This window comes from Hyperolius riggenbachi, chromosome 1 (assembly GCF_040937935.1).
Source record: "Hyperolius riggenbachi isolate aHypRig1 chromosome 1, aHypRig1.pri, whole genome shotgun sequence".
Classification (NCBI taxonomy): domain Eukaryota; kingdom Metazoa; phylum Chordata; class Amphibia; order Anura; family Hyperoliidae; genus Hyperolius; species Hyperolius riggenbachi.
The window spans coordinates 515,804,320-515,829,401 of NC_090646.1; the positions used below are offsets into that span (position 1 = coordinate 515,804,320).

General features: G+C 43.3%; 1 protein-coding gene across 10 annotated transcripts in view; it reads right to left on the minus strand.

The window, feature by feature from the left end:
• Positions 1-25,082, minus strand: part of PITPNM2 (phosphatidylinositol transfer protein membrane associated 2) — a 437,162-nt gene that overhangs the window by 357,303 nt on the left and 54,777 nt on the right. For all 10 annotated transcript variants that reach the window (XM_068244437.1, XM_068244424.1, XM_068244447.1 and 7 more), the window contains exon 2: positions 17,195-17,275. The gene's annotated coding sequence lies outside the window, so the exon portion shown is untranslated. The remainder of the gene's footprint in view (positions 1-17,194; positions 17,276-25,082) is intronic.

The window sequence follows — 25,082 nt, forward strand, 5'->3', positions numbered from 1 at the left end:
GCAGGTATAGAATTTGCTATAACTACTTCCTGTGGCAATGCATTCCACATCTTAATCACGCTTACTGTAAAGAACCCTTTCCTAAATAAATGGCTAAAACATTTTTCCTCCATGCGCAGATCATGTTTTCTAGTCCTTTGAGAAGGGCTAGGGGCAAAAAACTCAGGCTTTGAAACTGTATCGATGGAATGCATGCTTTGCTGCTGCCCATCTAACAACTGCAGAAGATTAATTTCTCAGATGGGTTTTTCTGTTTTCTTAGATGAAGGATGGCTTCTTTCGCCTGCATGGAGAGCTCCTTTGACCGCATGCTGTCTGTTCACAGCAAAATCTTTGACATGCAAGTAAAACACCTCAAATCAACTCCAGGCCTTTTATCTGCTCAATTGATAATGACATATATAAATGGACTTGACCACACCTGCCCATGAAACAGCCATTGAGTCAATTGTCGATTATTTTTGAGCCCCTGAAATGAAGGGATTGTGTTAAAAAAAATGCCTTAGTTGCCTCGCATTTTTATACAATCATTTTGCTCACCTCACTGAATTAAAGATGAAAGTCTGCACTTCAACTGCATCTGAATTGTTTCATTTAAAATTCATTGGGATAATGTACAGAACCAAAATTAGAAAAAAGTTGTATCTGTCCAAATATTTATGGACCTAACTGTATATAAAGCTGTATATTGGTATGTAATCCGGCCCTCCCGATTAAGATGATTGGCCTAGGTTTGAGGTGTCACACGGCCTTCTCCCCAGAATATTCTGGGAGATCAGCTTTTTCTACTCACTACTCAGATTTGGGAGGAGGGGGCAAAAACATCTCCCAGTGATTCACCTTGCCAGTTTTAAAGATACCACCTTAGCTGCATAATGTTGGATCACAACACATTAAAAACACAGACACTTAAAATCACTACCTGGCCAGGAGCGCTCGCTGTTCATATAAGGGACCAGACCCATGCATACATGCAGCGTAATCGCCCAGCCTCAGCCTATGCAAAAAACGCTCTGCACCACATGGGTCAACTGGTCCTCAGCCCACCACCACAACACCCTGCACGCTGTGCGCTGCTGGATCAATTGCACACTCTCAGCACGATATGTAGATCCTCATTTTACTGGCACAACACGGAAGTCCGCTTAGAAGAATCAAATTTTAGGTTTGCGTGTAATCATCTGCCTCACAGATAACGCAGTGGTTGGGTGTTAGGCTGACTTTGCATAGCATGTAATGTCACTCCGTGACTTAGAATACTTGCGCATTCAGATGGCGGACTCCAGTCCGCTTAGCTTCCAGACCTGCAGTGCACTGGGTCACTTGATCACGCAGATGTTTCTGGTACCACAGTCCTCAAAAGCAGACCACCGACTTAGGCCTCTTGGAGCCATCCCTAAAGGACAGTTCACAATAATTAAGCGCAATTGCTCTCAGAGTAAAGATTATCTTAGAGAATCAGATTAACTAAAATCCTGATTCTTAGAGCGGGGCTACCCTGAACCAATGGTCAATGAGGCAATTGGTGTTCTGGCAGAAAAGGAGAGGGACTCTTTAATCACGGTAAAGAAAAAGAGGAAAACCCCTTGTCCAAGGGATGAAATAATAAGATTCGTGTCTGACTTTGGAGCCCATTGGTTCGATCTACTAGAATCTTTCCAGAAGCACTGGCATGTTCTCATGCTAGACAATGAAATAAAAAATTGTGTTGGCGAAAGACCGTTTATGACGCCACGAAAAGCAAAAAATCTGAAAGATCGCTTGGTGAGATCCGAATTCCATTCTACACAGTCTGCGACATGGTTGGATAGATATCCAGTGAGAGAGGGGATGTTCCCCTGTAGATCATGTGTAAATTGCAGATATGTGGAGAGGAGTAAAACCTTCACCAATCATGACGGCACAATGTCATTCGATATACGTGACAACATAAATTGCAACTCAACACGTGTAGTTTACGCTATTAAATGCCCCTGTAACCTCCTTTATATAGGAAAAACAAAAAAATCGGCTGAGTAAGCGCATTGGTGACCATGTCAGAAATATCCGTAATCAAGATATAGATAGTCCCTTGGGGAAACATTTTAGGGACTATCATAATGGAAAGCCTGATGGCCTGACATTCAAGGGCATAATTAAGCAACATATACCTTTCCGAGGTGGCGATATTGAAAAAGACCTCTAGAAGATTGAACAGACTTGGATCTACCATCTGGGGACATTAATACCCAGAGGTCTGAATACTGACTTAAATCTAGTTTATTTCTTATAACAGCGATAAACAGCTTCCCTGGTGTTGAAATATCAATGTATATCAGCTGAACAAAATCACACTAGTCCTTACTATTGCTCGTGAGACAATTTAAGATGAAATGGAACATAATGAATGAGTATAAATCTAATACATTTCTCCTAGCCATCAGCCGTCTCCACCGTTACCAGGAAATACAAGTAAATAGAGGCATGTGTTGCCACGGAGAATACAAGCTGGAGGTGGAGCACAAGTGAATGAGCATAAGAGGAGAAATGCACAGACCTATCGCCATTCGCTACCTTTAGAAAGCCCCGTGGGCGGGGCGAAACGCGTCGTAGGCGTGGCTATCGCCAGAGTGCTCGCGCTGGCCATCCATGTGCAAACGCCGGCACGCTGAGCGATACTCCACACCGCCGGGATCCCCAGCTGAATTGACAACAGTCAAGAGGCCTAAGTCGGTGGTCTGCTTTTGAGGACTGTGGTACCAGAAACATCTGCGTGATCAAGTGACCCAGTGCACTGCAGGTCTGGAAGCTAAGCGGACTGGAGTCCGCCATCTGAATGCGCAAGTATTCTAAATCACGGAGTGACATTACATGCTATGCAAAGTCAGCCTAACAGCCAACCACTGCGTGATCTGTGAGGCAGATGATTACACGCAAACCTAAAATTTGATTCTTCTAAGCGGACTTCCTTGTTGTGCCAGTAAAATGAGGATCTATATATCGTGCTGAGAGTGTGCAATTGATCCAGCAGCGCACAGCGTGCAGGGTGTTGTGGTGGTGGGCTGAGGACCAGTTGACCCATGTGGTGCAGAGCGTTTTTTGCATAGGCTGAGCGATTACGCTGCATGTATGCATGGGTCTGGTCCCTTATATTAACAGCGAGCGCTCCTGGTCAGGTAGTGATTTTAATTGTCTGTGTTTTTAATGTGTTGTGATCCAACATTATGCAGCTAAGGTGGTAATAAAATTTGTATAAGTGCACGAGACAGCAATTAGAATGTTTTGTAAATCGTGTATGCGGTGGTGTGTTGCTGGCTCCTATTGTTAGTTGCACAACAATTATTAGGTGGCTCTCCGGAGTTTCTTTAATAATTGCGAAACTGTAAAGATACCAGTATCACTAATACTTTTAGGAATTTTTCAATGGGGAAACATTAACTAAATAACCTGTAAATGAATAGTATCAAAAAATAAGTTATATTCAGTAAAGTTCCTTTTTAAGCTTCTCTACAACCTCCCCAGTGTCTTTACAAAAGGGTTAAAGAGACTCTGAAGTCTCGTAAAAAAACTGTTTTTATTTTAAAAATGTGTTTAACATTACTGTCCTACCTAAACCGCCGCTGTAATCTAACTAAATCCCCCCTAACTCCCCGGGGGACAATCCGGGCAGCGCTTCCGTGAGAGGCAGAGCTATGAGCCGCAGCTCTGCCTCCCACGTGTCTATCAGCCCGGATTGCTGCCATTCCCCGCCCTTCTCAGTCTTCTTTCACTGAGAGGGGCAGGGGAAAGGCGGAGATATGCGGCTGATTTACGCGTAAGAAGGCAGAGCTGCAGTTCATAGCTCTGCCTCCTCTAGCAGCAAAATCCACGACCAAGAAAGTCGTGGATTTTGCGGGGGAGAGGGAGGAGGGAGTTAGGGGGGATTTCGTTAGATTTCAGCGGCGGTTTAGGTAGGGCAAACATGTTAAACACATTTTTTAAATAAAAACATGATTTTTAGGAGTCTTCAGTGTCTCTTTAAATAATGAAACAGTGAGAGAGGGATTCTTACTGCAGACAAAGCTGGGTGATGAGTGGTACATGTGGCATTTATAACCAAGGTGGTAGGCAGGGACAGCTGAGGTGGTAGGCAGGGACAGCTGAGGTGGTAGGCAGGGACATGTGACCTGCTGCAAGAGAGGGAACTCTCACTCTTCTGGCAAGAAGGAACTACAGGGACCAGCTGCCAGGTATTTCAACATTTTTATTGTAAAAAATACAGATGTGCAAGGCAAAAAACTGCCCATTGCCATTTAATTCAAACGTATTATTATTATATGAATGAAGAAGGTTGGCTGAACTACAGCTTTAAAGGTCATAATGGACCAAGATGGGATCTCATTTATGGCAATTGTTTTAAATGGAGTGTGGTGCTAGTGTTCTGAGGAAGTGTTGTAGTCCTATAACAAAGGGTATTTTGAGCAATGCTTCCCTTAGACAGATTAAAGAGACTCTCATGGGTATGCCTAGAGACTCCGACCAGTACTACAACGTACTTAGAGATGCATACCTTTCTGTACCTTGTGCTCTCCTCTTTCAGTTGATGCCTGAATCGCCATCCTACACCAAATAGTTTTCATTCAATTTCAATTTAAAAATGGTGGCTGCCATCTTGGCTATGTTATAACTTCCAGGTCACCCCTGTCTTTTCTGTTAGAGAAGTGCATCACTGAATGAAGCAGGAAGATGAAGTGAAACGCATGGCCATTGCAAGAGGCTCCAGAGAGGTCATAGCACAACGTTGTTGGAAGTCATCTGGCTTAAAGACATACCCATGAGAGGTGCTCGGAGTCCCTTTAATCCAGCAGTGGCTGGATAGTGACAAGAGAGACAAGACAAGACAAATAACATTTATATTGCGCTTTTCTCCTGGCAGACTCAAAGCGCCAGAGCTGCAGCCACAAAGATGCGCTCTATAAGCAGTAGCAGTGTTAGGGAGACTTGCCTAAGGTCTCCTACTGAATAGGTGCTGGCTTACTGAACAGGCAGAGCCGAGATTCGAACCCTGGTCTCCTGTGTCAGAGGCAGAGCCCTTAACCATTACACCATCCAGCCACTTGTATACTGGTTAAAGCGGATCCGGACGAAAAACTAACTATAACACTGTAACTTGTCTATATATCTTATCTAAAGTTTAGATAGTTTACACAGCATATCTAGCTGCAAACAGCTTCAACAGTTTATGAATATGTATTCCTGTGATACAATGAGAGCGGCCATGTTCTGTTTGTCACATTACACACAGGCAAGCTGATAGCATCTCCAGCCCTCAGACTGTGAAAACGTCACCCCCCCCCCTCCGCCTCTGAAATCTCTGGCTAATAACCTCCTCCTCCTGCCCAGACTGAGCTCCCATAAGCCCTTACTACTAAGGCTTAGAGTGCCAAGGCACTCTGGAGAAGCTGTGAGCAAGGCTTGTTTAGTTTATAGGGAATTAGAGTATTAAAACAACAACAACAAAAACAGTATTTGGCTTTAGGAATGCCCTATAAACTATATAAATGGAACACAATTATGCAATGAGTAAAAGTTTATCTCGGATTCACTTTAAGGGCTCTGTCTTTGACACAGGCGGCAAGGGTTCAAACTTTGGCTCTTCCTGTTCAGTAAGCCAGCACCTATTCTGTCCTAGTGGCTGCAGCTCTGGTGCTTTGAGTCCGCCAAGAGAAAAGCATGATATAAATGTTCTGTGTCGTCAATTGGGACCAAAGAAAACAAAAACACATATATAATCTACCGATACGCACTACATGAAATATGAAACTGTGGAAACAATTGAAAAAAGTTTAAAAAAAACCAAAAGAATTAATTGTAGTTTTTAAAGAAATCTATTTTAAAGCGGAATATAACCCTGCATTTCAACTTTGCTCTAAAACATTATTTACAGTATATTATATGCAACCAGCATTTTTTTTTACTAGACCAGCATTGGAAGGGTTACACAGGGCTTTAAAGTCCCTGGAGATTTTTGCAGACGCATCCGAACTTGAGTTAGATACTTTTTGTTTACACAAATGTATCTAAATGTTTATTGTGACTCATCTCTCTCACTGAGAAGGAGTTGGAGGACAGCCAAAGAGTGTGTAACATTTCTAAATATATACATATAACTAAATAGAATGCAGTGTTCTCCCCAGGGCTGTTTAAGTGGGCGGGCCGCCTGGCTGTTTTGAAGCACCGCCCAGGTGCTGGATCGCTTGTCCTGTGCTCATATGTGTACCAGGAAAACGTACAAATTAACATCCTGGCCGTGGGACTTATCACCGATGTAGTTCCCATTCCGCCCACTGGGTGGTGTGTTGTACAAGAGCCACCAATCCTGCCGCCCTATCTTTTGTATGCGCTGTTGGTGAGGGATCTCGGGAGTTGTAGACTCTTCTCTGTTCTCACTAATGCAGAGCTGAGTCTGGGAACTACATCTCCCGGCATACTCTGCGCTGTGAACTCTTTCTTCCCTAGGCGGCAGCTTCAAGTTTCTCTCTTCTCTCTCTCTCTCTGCACCTCCCCCCCCTCCTCCCAAGAAGTCCTGCATCTTCATAACAAACAACTATGGCTAGTTCTGGAGGAGGTGAGGAAGGGAGCACAGCAACAGGAGTCTTGCAGCTACATTTACTAACTCTGAGCTGGAAACTTTGCCGTGCGGCTTCTTGCTGGACCCCCGTTGCCCTGTCCAGTGAGGTGAGTGTCTGCATGTTGTATTACAGTAAAGTGATCAGTATAATCTGTAAACTGCAGCAGTTCAGTTTGCCTGTGCTGGGAACAGGCTGCAGGGAGGTAACAAAGTTGATTACTGCTGGTCATTATAGAAGCATATGTTGTGAGTGCTAGGTCACTTCTGCTGGTCATTATACAGGCATTTGTTAAGGGTGATATGTGTGAGTACTGCTGGTCATTTCACATGCATGTGCTGGGGCTTAGACAGTTGTTGGAGGTAACTGTTGCTGTATTTATCTGATAGTCATAATGGCTGCATTAGGTAATTGGGGGTGATTGTTGCAGCATTTGGCATTGCAAAATGGTATGCTAATAAATAGAATCACGCAGTTTCTGCATATTTATCATTCTATCCACCCATGTGATGTTATGGCCACACTCATTTTTCACCCCCCCCTCCTTATGAAATCCAACCCCACCCGGCTACTTTTTCATACCACCCGGCTGGGAAAAAATTCTGGGGAGAACACTGGAATGTAACTATCTGAACGTCTGCACGGAACTTAAAACCTCTGTGTTTAACCCTTCCAATGCTGGTCTAGTAAAAAAAAAATGCTTTTTGCATATAATATGCTGTAAATAATGTTTTAGAGCAAAGTTGAAGTGCAGGGTTATATTCCGCTTTAAAAAAGAAAAAATTGTTTTTAAACCGTTAAAATTACATTTTGCTGCGGTACACTGCCGGCACAGGGGGGCGGTGGTTACACAGAGGGGGGACACTGAAGGCACCAGAGAACAGAGGTGATATAGAGGGGTACACTGAAGCCACAAGGGGGCATAGAGGAGGTACAGGGGACACAGATGGGACAGTGTTTCTACTTATAGACAGATTCGGGTTGAGAACAAACCTACTATCTCGTTCGTCAACCAGAGACTACCTGTCCAAGTAATTAACATTTACATGTCTACAACCAACTAGCTTAATGATCAAACACATAATAATGAACAGGACAGTATGTAGTAGCCAGTAAGCATGTTATACTCCTGGTAAAACAGCTGTAAATGCCCTTTTACATTATGCTATTCATTTATAGGCACAAACAATGTTACCTGAAGCGCTACTGGTAACAGATGGAGATAGATTTCAATGTTCCATCAATATCATACACTGAATGGCAGACACGCTTATCTGCAAAGCTTGTACAAATTACCACAGTAAAATCAAATAACAAAAGAATAACAAATTATTTCAGCAGACCAGTCAGTACAGGCTTTAGTAACAAGGCCTAGAATGGTTACAGCACACAGGTCCATGCTGAGTTCGTGTAGGAAAATAGAGCAAGTTTCTACTGTATGCTGATGTTTACTATATACAGTAGAGTCTCATTTATCTGGGACAGGTAAAGACTGCATGATGCTGGTTATGTGTGCTTGTCGGTTGCTTGAGAAGTCAAGAAACCCTTGATGTGTATGATCGCGCTGCCTGTAAATTTGAGCTGCCCCGCATGCGCAGTAGGAGCCTGTGCGGCCATAATTCCTATTTAATTATGCTGCCCCAAATAACACCCCAAATATCTCTGCTTCCACATGTCCTACACTCCCCAAATTTTCAGGGTAGGGAAGGAACCCCCCGAACTACCTCTGTGCTAAATTGCACCTAGACTTATCTCGGAAACCAGTGGGAGCTGCAATTAACACATAGGTAGTCCCCTCCCTACCCTGAAAATTTGGGGAGTGTAGGAGGTGTGGAAGCAGAGATATTTGTGGAACTTATATTTAAGTCTCAACTGGGCATGCATGAAAGAGAGCTTCCAGGCAGCACAATCAGACATAACACCGGCATTAAAAATAACACTATCCCCCCCCCCCCCCCCAACAGATTAAATGCACAGTGGTGTGCAGCAGAAACTACTTACAAATGCTCCGAGCGCCATCCTTTTCACTTCTTGCAGCTCCCAGCTGCTTTGTGGTGTCCTCCGTGCACAGACCTGATGCGTCATATGATGCGATGTAGGTCAGGTGACATGCCAAGGAGCCATACGTGGAAGTCGCAAAGCAGCTGGGAGCTGCAAGAAGTGAAAAGCATGGCACCCGGAGGGTTTGTAAGTAGTTTCTACTGGGCATCACTGTACAAAGTCAATTAGGAACATTGACATCAAACAATTGGTCCCGCCAGGCATGCCGGTTAGTTGAGACTGCCAAATGCCTGAGTTTCGGCTAATTGGGACTCTACTTATTCAGAAAACTTTGCTAGTATCTAAACTAGCCACTAGTTCTATCCTGCCTTTGTGGAAGGTACAATAAGCTGTATCCACTGTATGGACCCACAGGAATGGTTGCCGGTTCCAAAAACGCTAGGTTAATGAAAGTCAATGGAGGTGATTCCACAGGAGCGATAACGATTCCCCCAAATCACAATTATGTGTCCTGCAGCATTTTTGGAGTGATTGTGGTCCAATACAAAGTATAGCAGCGCTCATACAAGCAGAGTTTACAGCAATTTTATTACCCAGACACCAACCCCCCCCCCCCCCCCCAAAAAAAAAAACAAGGAAAGGAAATCACAGTTGCTGCACAAATCACTAGCATAAAAATTTAAAATACTTAAAAAGCGCCAGAAATCATTTCAGAATACGCTGCTGAAGTTGCTACCACATGCACTCAGCGATTGCAATCTCTAGTGGGCCCAGGCACCAACTACCCGAGCAGAGTGGAGAAGCTTCATATATGAAATAAATGTTATGACTCAATGTGGCTGACTAGTTTAAATCTAGTAACCAATGCGCCTAAAGTGAGGGATCATGCTTGTTGTATTTCTACCTTTTTCTATCATAGTCTATGAAGGTAAATAGCATTTGCTTCATATAAGTGTTCGCTAGAACAGATGGACTGTCTCCTCCGTTCTACATAATGCAATATATAAAATGGTGAAAACTTCATTACCAACTAATTAGTGATGTTCACATTGATTTTTCCCTTACACACAATATCAACCAGCTATTTAAAAACTGAATGTGACAAATCTTCCATAGAATTAGACACAGCAGAAACCCTACGCTCCTAACCGTCGCTACCTGTCTTTTAACACCTGCCTGTTGTGGCACCTGATCCGACCTCACAGCAGTTGTGGTACAAGTGAGAAGGAAAGCTCTATACTTACATTACAGTAGTGTATTCTGCATAAACAGGATGAGACTGAAGGAGGGATGTTGCTGCTGCGCAGTGAAAGTGTACACCTTTGTCATCTAATAACCAGGGCACCTGTGTCAACAGCAGCCAGCTCAACATGGTCCTGCTCGGCATATGATGTGAACACAGCCTCGGTTTATAGATAATTTACAGCAAGGATACAAAAGAACATGTGAATAATTCAGCAGGCAATTAGAGGAAACACATCAACAAAACCCTTTAAAAGCCAATTGAAAGTACAATTAGAGGTTTCAGCTTTAAAAAAAAAACCCTCTGCTTACTTTAGCCGCTGTGTCATGCGTTGATCGCTACTAGGAACCAAGGCAGCCCAGGTCTTTCAGAGCAGAAAAGGGAGTGGCGAAGGCATTAAACGATGCACTTGGGCATAAGTGTTGACAACATCGTGCAAATCAAATACTGAGCTGTTCATGTATGTGAAGTGCAGACGTTTACTTAATTAGACGGCAAGCTGGGATGATGGGCTAAAATTAGTGCAAACAAACTTTCTGCATTAGCAAGAACAAATCCGCAATTAAAAGGACTCCAACGCACTTTAAAAGCAGGACAATTGTTTTAAAAATAACACTATAATACAGACAAAATGGAAAATAAAGCCTTGGAATGCAGACAGGGAAAACAGCTTAACTAGCATTGTTTTGTGATTTTCATCAAGGCAAAGCTGTACATCAACCCACTGATTACAATGTTGTTTTTGTCTTATCTGGAAACCTGGTTTTTGCTTAAAAAAATAATATGAAAATGTAAGAGATGTACAGTATTTGCAATATCTAAGAAGAAAAAGGAAAGAGAAGAAAGAAGATGCAAGAGAAAGACAATAAGGCAGAGATCCGACTAGAGCCAAATTCTCAAACCCCATGTGATCATATAGCGTTCCCTCCACTGGGGAAGAACCCTTTCCTTGCTTTGATAAGGGAATGGCTGGTCACCATATCATCCCAGACATTGGAACAACACTGGCTGCTCTGCTGATCTTCCTGGCTTCAGTCATGTCTAAGGGCTGGTGCACACCGAGCGGGTGTTTTGGCGTTTTTGCAGCTGCTTGCGGCTGCGGATACGCTTGGTCAATGTATCTCAATGGGGTGGTTCACACCAGAGCGGGAGGCATTTTGCTGAAACGCATACTCCCGGAGAGAGCCATTTTTTGGATTGCGGAGGAATTTCTGCCTCCAATGTAAAGTATAGGAAAAACGCAAACCGCTCTGAAAAACGGCAGTTCAGAGCGGTTTTGCAGGCGTTTTTGTTACAGAAGCTGTTCAGTAACAGCTTTACTGTAACAATATCTGAAATCTACTACACCAAAAACGCTTCACAAAACCGCAAAATGCTAGCTGAAACGCTACAGAAAAATAAGAAAAAGCGCTCCGCAAAATGCTAGCTGAAACGCTACAGAAAAATAAGAAAAAGCGTTTCAAAATCTGCTAGCATTTTGCGGATCTGCTAGCGGTTTTTGGTGTGCACCGGGCCTAAATCTCACACCTGAAACAAGCAAGCTTTAGTCGGAGCAGCTGATCTGCAGATTTGACCTGGGTCAGTGGCTTAAATTGTTAGAAGCACAGGATCAGCATGACAGTTAGTCAAATGGTATTGCTTAAAAGGAAATTCGTCTTAAGGTCCGTACACACGCCGGACTTTAGGCAACGACGGGTCCGTCGTTGCCTCCCGCTGGGTGGGCGTGCCAGCGACAGTCCGGCGTGTGTACGCTCTGTCGTCAGACTGATACGGCTGTTTCTGAGCGATCCGCCGGGCGGATCGCTCAGAAACAGCCGTATCAGTCTGACGACAGAGCGTACACACGCCGGACTGTCGCTGGCACGCCCACCCAGCGGGAGGCAACGACGGACCCGTCGTTGCCTAAAGTCCGGCGTGTGTACGGACCTTTACCCTCCATACAACGCGTATTTTCACTTGCTGACTTTTTATGGCTGTTGGTTGTGTTGGCACAAACTCTTGCACCATGGGAGCATAAAAATGTCACATTCTTAAAGGACATCTGAGGTGAAAATAAACTGATGAGAAAAACAATTGTACCCGTCCCCCTCCTCCTAAAATGACTTTTGTAGATATCCCACTGTTTTATTTAATATTTAAATTTAGTTTTTAAGTTTTTACAGTTTCATTGTCTCTGCTCAATGACACCTTCATTGGAGTATGCCTAAGCGCAAATCTATGAATTATTGACCCTTTTTACCTCTGTTCTGCTCTCATGAGCCATTTACTGACATTTTATGTCAGTATTTTATGGCTGTCATTAATTATCAGTGAGGGTTATGCTATAGTCTGACTCAGTCCAACCCGGACAGAAACTGCCACTTGCATAGCTAATTTTTGCTCTTTCAGGCAGAGAAAGAAAAAAATGAACACAGCCTAGTTATAACAATAACAATAACCATAACAATAATATTTATATAGCGCTTTTCTCCCTGGGGACTCAAAGCGCTGTGACCCTGCATTATGCAGTCTCAAAGGCTAGGGAAAAGAGGTGAGTTTTTAGCCTTTTTTAAAGCTGTCCAGAGAGGGAGCCTCTCGTACTGATTGTGGAAGTGAGTTCCATAGAGTAGGGGCTGCGTAGGAAAAGGCCCGAGCACCAAATGTTAAGTGTATCCTGGGAATAATCAGCTTCATCTTGTTGGCAGAGCGGAGGGTGCGTGGAGGGGCATAAAGTTCCAATAGATCCGCTATGTATTTGGGTCCCATGTGGTGTAGAGCCTTGAATGTCAGCAGGCAGATCTTAAAATTGATTCTCCATTGTACTGGCAACCAGTGAAGAGTTTGCAGTACTGGGGTGATGTGTGAGCTGCGGGGGGCATTGGCTAGGAGTCTGGCTGCAGCATTCTGTACTAGCTGTAAGGGGCGCAGAACCTTTTCTGTAGATCCGATGAACAGGGCATTGCAGTAGTCTAGGCGGGAGGGCACAAATGCATAAACCAGGGCAGGTAGGTCTTCAGCTGGGATAAGGTGTTTGATTTTCGCTATATTTCTTAGATGGAAGAAGGAAGACTTGACGACAGCTGATATCTGCTGTTTGAGTTTTAGATTTCCATCCAGGATCACCCCAAGGTTTCGCACAGAGTCTTTATACTGTACAGTATCTACCCCAATTGCTAGTTTGAGGTGGTGAGCGTTTTGAACTTTATCCATCATGTGTGGACCACCTACCACCAACACCTCTGTTTTGTTAGAGTTCAGCCTCAGCCAGCTGGTGTTCATCCAATTTTGTAAATCCACTAGACACGCATTTATGGATGCTGATGGTTCTTGGGTGCCAGGCTTGAAGGACAGATACAGTTGTGTGTCATCTGCATAACAATGGTATCCTAGGCCATAGTTCTGGATTATTTTGCCCAGTGGGAGCATATAGACTGCAAAGAGTAATGGTGATAGTACAGAACCCTGTGGAACTCCATAGGGAAGTGGCACTGGATTAGAGTAGTGTGTGCCCAGACATACTTGCTGTTTCCTGCCAGATAGGAAGGTCTGAAACCAGCTAAGAACAATACCCCTTAGGCCACAGTAATTCTTCAGTCGCTGGATTAGTATTTCATGATCCACAGTATCAAATGCTGCAGACAAGTCAAGAAGAATCAAAATTGAGCAATCACCCTTGTCCCTTGCAGTAAGTAGATCATTCATTACTCGGACTAATGCCGTTTCAGTGCTGTGCCTTTTCCTGAATCCTGACTGAAAATTATCAAAGATGTTGTTATCTGTAAGCCTGGCTTCCAGCTGGTTGGCGACTACTTTCTCGATAACTTTTGATAGGAATGGTAAGTTCGCCACAGGTCTGTATTTGGTTACAGAATCAGGATCTAGTGATGGTTTCTTCAAGAGGGGTTTTATGATTGCTTTATTTAGTTCTTCTGGGAAAAGTCCACTTTGCAAGGATCACTGAGTGATTTTGTGAAGTGCTGGCCTGAACAGCGCTGGGCACTGCATTAAGGATCCAGTTGGGCCAGGATCCAGGTCACAGGTAGTGGGGCGGAGACTTTGAATGAGAATTCCAAAATCTTCTTCAATCAGAGTGTCAAAGACTTGCCATGGTGGTACGGTAGTAGGCAGATGCAAAGTCCAGTGGTCTTGGACTTTGCATCTGGTGTGCTTGGCACTGTACATACACATGTATATTTCATGTCACATGTCACCCCGGTTGTCCTTTAAGTGGCTCACAAAAATGAAGTAAAATCAAATTCAAAAGTAGGCGGGAAAGCTTAGAAACAAGGAATACACTTTAAAAATATAGACTTTCTACCATTATAGCTTGGTCATTTTTTTCTACATTGTGCAGAATGACCAACAACAACAAAATAATGACTATTTTTGTACTGGTTACGGGTGTAAGCAATAGCATTTCACTGCCCGAGTAAAACAAGCTTGGAGGTATAAGGCTGGGTAAACACTATGGGCCTGATACACAAACCACCAGCAATATTGCTGTGCACAGACAGTGCATGACAATATCACCAATACTAACGCCAGCAGAGTACCGTGCAATGTGCAGTTAGCATGACTCACAGTACGTGGGTAACGAGCGTTGCTATGGTAATATGCATTGCTTACCTGCTTAATGCAGAGTACAATAACAATGTTCGTGTTACCCATGTACCGTGGGCACAGTGATTTTGCAACATGCGGTACTCTGCTGACATTACTACCACTAATATTTTAGTGCGCAGCCTGAGCACGTTCCTGCATAGGTCCTATGCCAGAGTGGTACCCAGACACACTGTAATCATTGCAAGATCTATCGCAGAGCCCATTGCCACTCTGGGGCAGAAGCATGACATTCATCAAATGAACAGCAATGAAATGAACTGTCCACAAATGTGATTTATCCACAATGGACCAAGATATAGGACAAATTGAGCAGCAAAATGTAAGCTGGCCCATAGGCAAGAACTGAAGTGTTCAACCTTTCTGTTTTCAGTCTACTGCTCGCTCCCTCAAAGTTCAGAGCAGCAGCCTTAGTGTGAACAGAGCCATAATCTGAAGTCTAAACATAGAGATGACAAATATGCAAATAGGAAATATTAAGTTCCAGGAAAGGATCTGAGAAGATGCAACTGCAGCAAATTCTTCAGAAAAAAACTCACATAAAGGTAATTTCAAGAAGAGTTTAGCACAGCTGTCCACTTACTATATATAATACAAAGCGCAAAATGACTGAAGGAGCATCACAAATGAGCTTCATCCCAACCTGGACTAAAGATTACTAGTCTCAAATCAGTGGAAGTGTAACAATCTCAATCCTATGAAAAGTACCAACATATATATGTACTTACTACCCAGCACTGATGTGTACTGCAGGAGAAACGATTGAAGAGGAAATGGGGTTAAACAAGCAAACCAATTATGTTGCTCAGCTGAAGTGTGTCAATTTAAGTGCAAAAATACAATCTGGAGTTTGACTGGGTAGTCAACAGTGATGTGGTAAGAAGGATGTTTCAGGCTACCATCACAGGGCATGAGTCATGGTGTACCTTTTGCATCAAGCATTTACTTCAGCCCTATTCTATATGGTTTAACGCCTAACTTAGATACAGTAGAATCTTGGTTATCTAAAATTCATCCGGCAATTCCCCGGGGTCCAGCTTCTCTGTTCATCTCAGTTATTCAGAGCAGACATACCACAGCACTGGGTACTGTCCTTTCTTTGCAGCCACTGGTTGTGGATCCTCTGTAGACTCCTGATGTGTGTCCCATTGAACGCATCAGGGCGCTGTGTGGAATATACTTCAGCATGGCTGGTAGTTGTAAGGAATGGATGGCATCAGGTGCTGTGGAATGTTACTGCTCCACTGTGTGCTGCTCTGCATAGCTGCTAGGTGAGCTCTGTCTGGAGGGGTCACTTGTTAGTAAAAGTTGCAGGTAAAGGGGAGGGGGCGGTCATACTTGCTGCAAAACTTGCAGGTGAGGGGGTTGGGAGGAGGATTGACTACCCACTGCTGCTCAAGGCCTCAGTAATGTTTAACATCAACTCTCAAGCAACCATAAAGCACGCTTATTCAACATCATCTAATTCCCATCTGTGACAGGTACAGGAGGGTCGCCTTTAATATCACATCAGGCATGTTGTGACAGATAAATGAGGGTCTACTGCAAGAACACATCAGCCAAGTCTCATTGTCATGATTTCACAGAAAACCTGCCTAAATGGCAGTAAACTGTTGGTGACGCTGCAGGCTAAAAAGCCTTATTACCTCTGCAGATCATTAAGGATTGTCAATGAGTTGGAAATAATTCCAAGTTGATGCAGGATTATGCAAATATATGGAGATTTTAAATGGAATGAAGCAGCAGTGAGATTCGATAGGTCCATTTTCAAGCACATTCAAAATGTGCATATTCCTGCATGGACTTGGCGTTGATTGAATCTCATTGACCATCGCTACAGGTCATTAATAAGGCTGTACAAAGCCCAGATGTTTGGTCCCACTCACTCCCAGTTCCCTGATGATGTCATTGCCTGGTCTAGTCTGTACCAATACCAAGGTCAGGAAGCTGTGAGGTTCAGAGGGGAAAAGTAGTTAGTTGGACAAGAATCTGATAATAGACATGACTGCTATTTGGATTTGCCATGGCACAGTAGATCTCAGTTTGAGACACAGGCCTGCATTGATGATGTTGTATGGATGTAAACTATCTGCAGTTAGGTATACAGCGACTCGCGTAGCGTCACTTCAAAGAGACTCTCTGATGCACAATCAGGCACCAAGAAAATGTAATAGGATGGCTATGCAGATTTTACATAAGTATCTGCATGATTAATATATGACAATTAATGTGACTAGTCTTATTTCATTAAAACAAACACAAAATACAGAAACCAATGCTATTACCTAAATAGGAAATTATGCACTTTGTTTTTATTATTTTAGAGGTACTCCATCTGTACAGAATGACGAGAACATATGACAATAGTAGTAAAGGGTAATGGGCAGCAAAATGTATAATGCATGAGCGATCTGTACACGTACACAACTGTAATGTTCAAAGCAGTCATGTGGAATCTTAGCTGCACAAATAACCATACACCAATGTAGATTATGACCCTACAGTCAATAATAGACTTCAACACCAGGGAAATGTAATTAAATAGAATCATTGAGAAATTCACCAAAAATAAACTGCTCATGAAAGACAAATAACAGGCTCAGCAGGAGGCAGATCTGGAAATAGCACATCAAATGGATGTAATCTGGTTACAATGCATGTCCGGTTACACAGGCAAAGGAGCAGAAGGCCAGAAGAAACAAGAAAGGATGGAGGGTATGAGCTCACTGGCACCGCACAGTCATGTGTTTCCAAAGGAAATTACCTGATAATCTCCAATTCTTTAGGTGCAGTGCATGTCTGTGTAAATCACCGTCAGAAAAGTTGCCTTCATTTTGTCATCAAGCTGTCGAAGAAAGGAAAATAGATACGTCAATTCTACTGTAAAATCAAACGTATAAATATCTGACATATTCTACAAAATGATATGATTTTATCCAACAAACTTATATGGTGATCTCATCCCACAAGACATACTACAACTGTTTTATGCTTTGAAAAAAACCCGGCAAAACCAAACAAAAAAACAATAACTAGCCCACATCTTTAAAGCAAACCTGAAGTGAAAAAAAACCCTTATGAAATAATGAATTGTATGTGTAGTACGGATACTGAATAGAATATTAGTAGCAAAGAAAATAGTCTCATTTTTATTTTCAGTTACATAGCTTTTTTTTCACCAATCGGCTCATTAAGATCCCAGGGGATCGGCTCATTAAGATCCCAACGACTCCAGCGCAAAGTGCTGCAAACAATTTAACTCTCGTTCGTGCCCGTCGTATGCCGTCATGTGACGCCGCATGTACCCGCCGGCAGGAAGATGGATTGGTGTCCCCCTCGTCAGGGGACATTGCAGTGATCCCTCTTCCTGCGTCATTAGGTGAATATTCAGCTTTCAAACCACACAGTGGGCTTAACGGCAGGTTCAGTGGAGCGCATGTTAAGTGTAACAAAGCTCCCTTTACACCAAATGAGCACAGCGTAATTTCACTGCGCACGCTATGACTGCATAGCGTGCTCGGGCATTATAAACACTCTCTGCTCTCATTAAGCGCTAGCGATTCGGCCGCAACTGCCCACAGTTTTCGCTCGGGAGGCTACGAATCCCATAGCTGTGAATGGCACGGCTTCTGTGATTCGCCTGCAATCCTGCACACCCAGAAGTGCTGCCGTGCGTCTCACTGACGCGTGCGGCACGAGTGGAAACGGGCCCTTAATGTACCTTCTGTATGCAACGGTAACACAGCATTAACGTGCGTTACCACCTTTTTTTTGCGTTGCATTGTAATGCTGCATTGCGACTAACATTGTACTGCAACACAACATCCCACTGTGAATAAGCCCTCAATTCATAATCTCATAAGTTTATTTTCACTTCTGGTTTGCTTTAAGAAGCGTAATGGAATTGTGACTTGCAAGTGAAGTAAATAAGTGTCTAAAGATGTCAAGCACGATCATTGCAGAAGACTTGTGCTGTAAATGTGTGCAGGGTTTAAAGTAGCACACTGTGAGAGCAACAAGTGACCATACAAACTTGAGTCTTTTAATGGAATTGTATCTGTGTACCAATAAACCCCATTCAAGGCTCAAGCAGACACAAATCTAAATATACTCTCTAAGGCTTTGTTCACATCTAAAATCGAAATCGCTGACACCAGCGATTTTCGATTGTTTGTGCGTTTTTCCCCTCTCGGCGCTCCACTGCGCGCTACGATTCTATACATAGCGCTTACAAAGCCGTCTGTCAGGAAGTGAACTCTTTCACCTGGAAATGAATAAATACAATGTATTTATTCATAAAAGCGTGAACGCAATCGACGGATAAAGCGATTTGTGTGTGTTTTGCGCATTTCCTATACCTTACATTGTAGCAAAATCACCACTAAAATGGTACATACATCGCTTAGCTGAACAGAAAGCAGACAACGCGCTGATATGAACTATCCCATAAGGATTCATTGCACTAGCGATTTCAGGGCGTTTTCAAAAATCGCCAGCGCTCAAAAAAAAAAAAAAACCCGCAAAACGCCCTAGGTATGAACAAGCCCTAAAAGATTATTGACTACAATGTTCAAAATTTACCCTTTTGTGTCAAACTAAGATTTTGCATCTAAAAGAGCAGCCCAACCAAAAGTTAACACCATGCTTTGGTGGTGGGGCTTCTGCTGCTTGGTCAAGTGACACCATGTTGTTCAGACCTGAAAGTGGCAGCATACATAGTGAGGTTTCTAAAGGTGGTCACTAATGATCCAATTCCAAGCGAAAAATTGTTCGGGCGATCAGAAATTCTGATCGAAAGACAAATCGTTCACTACACCATCAACGAACCAATCTTTGCTTCCTATCTATCACAACCAATCAAGAAAATCCATATTTTGGCTTCACAAAAATCCAATCGGACGACTATTTTTATAATCGTTCATAATTGATTGTGCCCATCAACTAAGGTTATTTTCATCCAATCCGATCAGAATTTCTGATCGCTCGAACGATTTTTCGCTAGAAATTGGATCATTAGTGGCCAGCTTTAGACTGAAGCCTCCAGGTGTAAACACCCGTGTTTTATATGGTATCTGTATTCTGTCTTGGCATGTTTGTGAATGCTTCTAAATTTGCAATATTTATGCATACACATGACCTAGAATATTAATGAAAAGCCAGTTTTACAAGTTTGTCCCATATACAAAACACTGGGGCAGATTCATCGAAACCTGTGCAAGAAAAGTTGGAGCAAAACCAGCGCAGAAGTGGAGCAGATGTCCAGAGCAAGATTCTGATTGGTCAGTCTAAGCAACTGATAATCTCCCCCAAAATATTTATTTATAGAAAACATAGTCTAAAGTCACAGATCATGTTTAGAAAAAGTGTGTCTTTGCTTTTAGTCAGCAGAGATCCCTCTTATGCCTATTAACTATATCATATTCACAGTATTAAGAATGTACAAGACTGTAAGCCCTACACTGTACAATTTCTTTTTTTTTTTTGCCCAATTAGACATTCGATCAGACAAAACATCTGATTTCTCATTAACTGAAATGGATTTAAACAAAATTGAGTGATAATAGAATAGTACATGGCCAGTTCCAGGTGAATTTTACCCCAATGCCAGCGCACTCTTCTACTTGGAAAAACAAAATGTCTATTTTATTTAGTTATGCCTATATAAGAAATATGAATAATTTACATTAAAGAGACTCCGTAACAAAAATTTCATCCAGTTTTCTTCCATCCTACAAGTTCCAAAATCTATTCTATTGTGATCTGGCTAACTGCAGCACGTTCTACTATCACTATCTCTGTAATAAATCAACTTATCTCTCTCCTGTCAGACTTGTCAGCCTGTGTCTGGAAGGCTGCCAAGTTCTTCAGTGTTGTTGTTCTGTGATGCATCTCCCCCCTCCTGGCCCCTCTCTGCACACTGCCTGTGGGTTATTTAAATTAGGGCAGCTTCTCTCTGCTCTCTTATCTTTTGCAAGCTGGATAAATCCTCCTCTGAGCTGGCTGGGCTTTCACATACTGAGGAATTACAGACAAGGGCAGAGCTGTTTGCACTCTGCAGGAAGAAACAGCCTGACACTTCAGTGGATGATAGCTGCAGAGGGAAAGAAACACACAAATTATCTCTTGAGATTCAAAAGGAAGGCTGTATACAGCCTGCTTGTGTATGGATGTATTTTCTATGTGTGGACATCAACCTACTTCCTGTTTTGGTGGCCATTTTGTTTGTTTATAAACAAACTTTTTAAAACTGTTTTTAACCACTTTTAATGCGGCGGGGAGCGGTGAAATTGTGACAGAGGGGAATAGGAGATGTCCCCTAACGCACTGGTAGGTTTACTTTTGTGTGATTTTAACAATACAGATTCTCTTTAATAAAAAGTTGACACAGTCTTGGCACATTCAAAGCCGATTCTTACATAAATTTTAGTTTACTGGGAGACAGAATGCGTTTGTTATACATTTCCTCTCCTAAATGCAAATGGTATAAACATGGGTGTTTACAGAACATTTTCCAGAGAGCCAACATTATCTGCTTACAGGCATGCACTAGACATATAGGTGGTGTGCAAAAGACACACCAAAGGGCACACAAAATGGCCATGACCATGAGGGTGGAGGCAAAAGTATACAAACCTACCAGCAGTGTGCCCCCTTCTACTTGAAAAAAGACATGTGCACACACTTACCATCACAGCTAATATCCCCCTCACCCCTACACAAACACACAATCCAGTGGATCCGCTGTTGCCTGCCTCAGAGGAGGTGTAGTGGGCGGAGTTTAAGCTAGTGAAAATAGAGAGACACAAAGGTGCAGCAGCTGGTGTCGGCGATTGATACTTCCCCTCTGCTCTTAATGACACCACTGTAGGGGGGCACTACTGTGCTCTTTCTGATTAGCATAGTTTCATGAATGGAAAGCAATGTAATGCTTGGATATCATACTTTTAGTCTCTGACGTGAAACAAGTACGCAAATCAAGAAAACTGGAACACTTGATCTGAATAGATTTTTTTTAATAGACCTAGCATTAATTAGTCTTGCAGTCTGCAGACACTGCAGATTTTAGGAGGAAGTCAGTAAATGCAGACTTTCCAATTATGTCTTGAGAAGTGCACTTTCACAGCTATAAGAGTGTTTGCCCTATTTCATCATTCTATGGTCTTACTTATGAAGGAGGATTTCATAACCATGATGAAAAACACACACAATTAGCAAATATGTGATTGTGTCAGATGAAATTGAGACTAAGGGGTCTGGGTACAGAAAGGCACATAAGATCATGAAAGGTTCCAGACTTTATTTTCTGGTCATTGTTATTACGGAAATGTTCTCTCTGGCCCAGTGCACACCAAAAACCTCTAGCAGATCTGCAAAGCGCTAGAGGTTTTAGAAGCAGATTTCAGAGTGATTCTAGGCATGTTTAGAGATGTTTTCTAAACATGCCTAGCGTTTTTTGGAGCGTTTGTGTGTAGCAGATTACAAATATTGTTACAGTAAAGCTGTTACTGAACAGCTACTGTAACAAAAACGCCTGGAAAACCGCTCTGATCTAGCGTTTTTCAGAGCAGTTTTCCACTTTCCTACACTTTAACATTGAGGCAGAAACCCCTCAGAAATCTAAAAAATGCTGCAGCCCCCGAGGTGCCCCCCTCTCTGGGGGGCACAATCCCATTCACTTTCATTAGCCAAGCGGTTTTCCCCCTGCAAACGTTTTAAAAAATGCTCCAGAACCACTCTGGTGTGCACCAGCCCTCTTACATGAACGTAAACTTAAATTACATATAAACATTTCTGAAGGCTACAGCCATATTGATGAATAGTTTGTCTACCAAAGACTAGAGAATGTGATTGTTCACAAGCAGGTACAACTCTCCCATGACAAATTAAACATGGGTGATAAAAATGTGGTATTAGCACAGTATTACCACAGGAATTAGTTATGGCAAATTCTAGTTATGGCAAATTCTATATCATTTAAGGAATCCTGAGAAGAATCAAATATTTACGCTCACCTGGGGCTTTCTATAGCCCCCTTGAGGCCGTTTGGTCCCTCGCTGTCTCTCCCCGGGCTGCTCCGGTCCCCTGCTGGATGGCCTGGTACACTGGCATTTTATGCAGCCAATAGGAAGCTTTGTAACTTCATGTAGCTCTTTTAAGTGACTCTACTGTACAGTGGTTCTAGGCCTATGAATCCACCGTTACGTTTTTTGCAAAAGCACAAATTATGTTTCTTCTGCATTATTCAGACATGAAAAAACCTTACAGGTCACGCATGCCTGCTCTCTGACTTTCACATGATGACAGCTTATCCCCCCCCCCCCCACCCCCCTTACTCTGATGGCTCATTCTGTCTTCTTTCCACCTAAGCAGCACGAGTCACCAGATTGGAGGGATGAGGAGCAATCAAGTCAGCAAGTTCAGCTGTGACTTGACTAATGCAGGATTTTCATATGGCTGGATAAAAAAGAAAAAAGCATGTTTAGGGTAAGGGCTGGTTCACACTTGCTTAAAAATGTATGCAATATAAGCCTATGCAAACAGCCACCCACCGTTCTCACTAGACTAGCTGCGGAATCCGCTTTGGCCGTTTCGATCACCCCTGTCATGTAATACTCATGTGTCCCTATCCCCAAAGCTGATCGCCGCCACTCGGTCCTTCGTACACAGCCCGGTGGCATGCGGATTTCCATTGGGCTGCAAAAGACCAATGGGAATCCTCAGCTATAGGGAGAATTCTCATTGGTTCATGATGGAGCAATGAAAGTTCTCCCATTTACTAGGGAGAATTGGCCTGATGCAGTCTATGGAGAGCCCTATGCTCCTGCCAGCCTCCGGGCTGAATATGGACCAAGTGGTGGCAGGACAGGTGAGCATCTGCTCTAGTGTGAACCGGCTTAAGAAACAGCAGCAATGCATTTATGAAATACTTCTGCTTCAGGATGTAACAATGGATTCATATGCATGGATCTACTACAGGGTTACTTGAAGACCTCTCAGCAGATCGCAGAGTAGTAGGGGTGACTCAGCACCCTAGAGAAAAAGACACAGGAAACAAAAAAAGGAAGCCCAATAGCACAATATGTTTTCATGTATGGGATATCAACATGTAAGGTAATTGTACTACTCACAAAGGCGGGTTGCAGAGGGGTAACCGACCACAGGAAGCAGGTGGAGACAACAAACCCGAATCCATTTGGGGTGGTCCCTCCTGGGTGTGGTCGCTCTTTGGTAAAAGTGACAGATTATTGCTACCGTTTAAACCATGTCTGGTCTGTCTAGACCCCTCCAACAGGGTATGTCGGGAGTACGTAAAGCACAATTTGGGTAAAGAGGCGCCCCAGTAGAAATAAAATTGGATTTAAAACCAGATAAAATTGAAAAAAAATTAGGTGGCTTACCTCAATGACGAGATCTTTGTATAGACAAAAATATTTATTTAGCACAGGCAACGCGTTTCACGGGTCTAAGCCCGCTTCCTCAGGCCAATAACAATGCCAATTGCAAATAGCCGATCAGCAAAGAGAGCCTCTGCTTTCTCGTCATTGAGGTAAGCCACCTCATTTTTTTTGTTTATTTTATCTTGTTTTTAACCCAATTTTATTTACACTGGGGCACCTCTTTACCCAAATTGTCCTCTCAGCATATCATTCAGTTCCTCAAGCAAGAGAAAATAAAACAGACAGGAGAAGCAGCTGGACCTCACTGATAACACGTCACTGTGACAACAATTGCAAAAGATTGTATAAAAATTTTTATAGGGTCTTCAGTTTTGTGTTTTTGTATTTACTGTGCATGTATATGTGATTGTTATTAATAAAATGTTGTTTGTCTTTCTCATGCACCTAAGAGCCAATTCTCATTCCTTTTTCACTTAGCAATTGTAAAAGAGTGGTAATTCCGATTTTCATAAGAGATGTTTCGTGATAGTCTCTTTAACCACTTAACGACCGCCCCCAGCCGATGGGCGGCGGCAAAGTCCGGGCCCAAAGGACCGCAATACGCCCATCGGCGGGGGCGGCATCAGAGGTGGCTGTGCGGCGATCGCGTCATCAATGACGCGATCGCCGCCGGCAATAGGCTCCGCCCACCCTACTCGGAAACCCGCCGGCCAATCAGCAGCGCCGGCGGGTTTCAAACTTGCGCGATCTGGCCAATCAGAGTGTATAATACACTTTGTTATTGTAACAAAGTGTATTATACTGGCTGCCTCCTCCGCTGATGGTCACTCGTCGTGCGACCATCAGAGAGGACGGCAGCCCTGACAGTAAGCACAGCAACACACACTTTAGCCCACCCAGACCCCCCGATCGCCCACCCCAGCCCTCAGAACCCCCCCTGACCACCCCAGCACACCACTGCTAGCACCCCACCACCCACCTAAAAACCCATCAATCACTCCCTGTCACTATCTAGGGACGCTATCCCCTAGGGTAGGTCCCTAACTGCCCCCTAGGGTACCCTGATCACCCTCCCTACCCTCAGATCCCCCCCAGACCACCCCCCTGTATACTGTATACGTTTGTATACAGCTGCCTTACCCACTGATCACCTGTCTATCACCTGCTTATCACCCCTTGTCACCACCACCCATCAGAGCAGACCCTAAACTGTCCCTTGGGGGCACCTGATCACCCACCCAGACCCTCAGATTG